The sequence below is a fragment of the Lupinus angustifolius genome, unplaced genomic scaffold (genome assembly GCF_001865875.1).
Source record: "Lupinus angustifolius cultivar Tanjil unplaced genomic scaffold, LupAngTanjil_v1.0 Scaffold_276_2, whole genome shotgun sequence".
NCBI classification, from domain to species: Eukaryota; Viridiplantae; Streptophyta; class Magnoliopsida; order Fabales; family Fabaceae; genus Lupinus; species Lupinus angustifolius.
In genome coordinates, this window is record NW_017727504.1 from 20,474 (window position 1) to 23,910 (window position 3,437).

The 3,437-nt window shown below is 35.4% G+C and overlaps 1 long non-coding RNA gene across 1 annotated transcript; it reads left to right on the plus strand.

Moving 5' to 3' along the window:
- The first annotated feature begins 448 nt into the window (after nt 1-448).
- LOC109340869 lies at nt 449-1,114 on the plus strand. Its single transcript, XR_002106853.1, has 3 exons — nt 449-474; nt 692-748; nt 1,050-1,114. It is a non-coding gene; the product is annotated as an uncharacterized LOC109340869 (long non-coding RNA).
- Nucleotides 1,115-3,437: the final 2,323 nt, after the last annotated feature.

The window sequence follows — 3,437 nt, forward strand, 5'->3', positions numbered from 1 at the left end:
TATCAGGCTCGGGGTCCTGGAAAGATTGACTTCGAGGTTGTCAAGCACGGGGTCCTCGAAAGTATAATTATGAAATACATCAGGCACATAACTTGAAAAGCTTAAATTTCACATCGAGGGACAGGACCCGAACAATTTAAGTTGCTTGTTGAGGTATATGACCCAAAAAGTTTAAGTTTCACATCGAGGTACAAGACCTAGAAAGTTTAAATTGCTCGTCGAAGTATAGGACTCGAAAAGTTTTGATATCACGTCGAGGTACATGACCCTAAAAGTTTAGATCTCATGTCGAGGGGTAGGAACCGAAAAGTTTAGATCTCCCATCGTGGTACAGGACTCAGAAAGTTTAGATATCAGGTCGAGATACAGGACTCAGAAAGCTTAGATTGCACTTCGAGGTACAGGACATGTAAAGCTTAGATTTTGAATGCTCATCGAGGTACAAGACCCGGAAAGCATATATTTCACGTCGAGGTACAGGACCTGGAAAGTTTAAGTTTGCACTTTGAGATACAAGACCCAGAGAGTTGAAGTTTGCACTTTGAGGTATAGGACCCGAAAAGCTTAGATTTTGAATGCTCATCAAGGTACAGGACCCGGAAAGCATATATTTCACGTCGAGGTACATGACCCAAATAGTTTAGATTGCAGTGCAGGACCCGAAAAGCTTAGATTTGGAATGCTCAACGAGGTACAGGAATTGGAAAGCATATATTTCACGTCGAGGTACATGACCCGGAAAGTTTAAGTTTTCACATTGAGGTACATGACCCGAAAAGTTTAGATTTTGAATGTTCATCGAGGTATAGGACCCGGAAAGCATACATTTCATGTCGAGGTACAGGACCCGGAAACTTTAGATTGCACTTTAAGGTACAGGATCCGAAAAGCTTAGATTTGGAATGCTTATCGAGGTAGAGGACCCGAAAAGTTTAAGTTTGCACTTCGAGGTACATGATCCGAAAAGCTTAGATTTTGAATGCTCATCGAGGTACAGGACCCGAAAAGCGTATATTTCATGTTGAGGTACAGGACCTGGAAAATTTAAGTTTCACGTCGAGGTACAGTATCCGAAAAGTTTAGACTACACGTCGAGGTATAGGACCCGGAAAGCTTGATTTGATGATTGTAAAGTAATGGGTGAATGTTTGAGAATATTTTATGCATGATGTTTTTCATGATGTAATGTATGAGTTGTGATTGTGATGAAATGAAGTGTATAAACTATGCACCAATGTTCTAGTGCGCTCATGAATTCTCTTTAATATATAAATTTGTCTCCTTTTGTTGCGCTTGACTGAAATGTGAACCAATTTTTTTAGCTACTGCTAACTAGGATGATCTGCTGATGGCTAGTTGTCCCAATATTGTATTATTAAGAACAAATAATCCAAATAATATTGCCCCAATATAAGTTGTTTGAAACTTCACCCTTTGGAGATGGAGGATTGATTGCTTATTTTCCTTCGGAGAAAATAATTTGATTTCCCCAGTTTGCTTAAACTATAATGATCATTTGCATAAGGGTGTTTATTTAGCTTTCCCTAATTTTTGCCCAGATTACCTAATGTAGGTATCTGTCGGGAATTCACTCTTTTTGTAATGATACTAAATCGCCTTTCTAGGTTTTCGACTTAGTATCGCTCTCATTTTCTTAGGTCGCCCTTGCGGGTTTTCAACCTAGCACTCTTTTTTTTTTTAACACCCTTATGTAAAATTGCTCCAATTTTGGGCTTCGTGCAACTTTTTTTTTATTCAAGAAAATGGGACCCACCCAAAAAAATTGCCCCCATATGAGATACTAGCGGTGATCCTTCAATTCAAATTGTCCTGTTATGCTTCAATTCGAGAGAACATCCTCAAGTATCATCTCGATATTGCCCCAGTTTGGTGACTATTCCTCCTTTTGTCCAGTGCTTTTTACTTCATGTACAATGTTTTAAAAAGAAATACTAAAACAATGATCATGCTAACTTGGTTAAGTGTTTGAGCTAAGAGTGATGATGAGAGAACTGAATATGAAATTGAAATTGTATTAGGTGTCTGAGTATTGATGTGGTGGTTATGATGGTGATCTTTAAGAGGGAATGTGGTTCGTGCATTAAATATGAGATATTTTTATCAAATAATTTAGTTTAGTGGAGTCAGCGTTTCCTTGCCATGTGGAGAATCTTAGACAAATCAATACTCAACAAGGTATTTTTAAGGTTATATTGTGGTCTGGCTAAGGGTGTGCGAGAAAAGATATAAGGCTCAAAAATGTGTTTCTCATACCCATTCCTCCTTTCTCCTTTCTTCTGTGTCCTATTTTTCAATAATTTTTTGACATGGCATTGAAATACTAGGATTCTACTGGATTTTTGTAATGTGATAAGTCAACGTTCTAACCTTATCCGATACGATGTGAAAATTTCTTTTGTAGGTCTTTGATAGTGATTTCATTTGCCCTAACTTTTGTCTGAGATATTGAGGGTTCTCAGTGGGCTTTGATTTTGTACTTGGACCAAATGAACAATTTTGTATGACTTGGATTTTGATCTTTTTTATCCTTCGGGTAATATATGATGAATGATGTGTGTAAAGTTTATTTATTTTCTAATAAGTGAATGTCATGAAAAACTGATGAAAAACTACCCTCCTTGAGCTTTTTGACATATCGAGGGTTATTTCAAAAAATCTCCTTTAATAATGTTTATGACTCAAATGGGGTGACTAAGCATATCTTCTTAGTGTTTGGAAATTATCGAAGAAACCTTGTGTCATCGGAAAAATCTACTTAAGGATTCATACCACCTTGGTCTTATATTTGCGTCATCCCCAATTTTTTTAAATCTTATTGTGAATACCCAATTTTGTCCGGCCCAAAATACATTTTTTCAAAAAAAATAACAATAAGATAAACATTTTGGGTTTATATAAAAAATAACATTTTTATGTGTTCCAAAATAAAAATGATTCAAATTTGAATTTATGATTTTTATTAAATTTGAATTTTAAACATCATAATGGCATAAATCAAATTTTTGGATTTTAATTAAAAGCAAAAATCAAAATCTCCTTAACTTTCTCTTTGAAGTTAATAGGGGATTTGATTTGATTTTCAAACATGTGTCAAAATTCAACTTTAAATAGGCATATGAGACATGAAATCAAAAGGGCTTGAAACAAATCACCATCCTCTAAAAAACCATTCATCTAAAACACTCCTCCATCAAATTTCATCTAAAAAATCTTTCATTCATCACCTATTCCCAAGAATCCTCAACCAAAAGATAATCAGAACCATCCAAAAGGTATAATCTACTACATCACAACAATCATCTCAATAAAAAACAATTCGCTTTTCAATCATTTCTCTCTTCTCTGGACATTATCTTTCACACATATTCATCCAACAAAAAACCAAGAAATCTACAATAATTCAAGATCTCTCATAC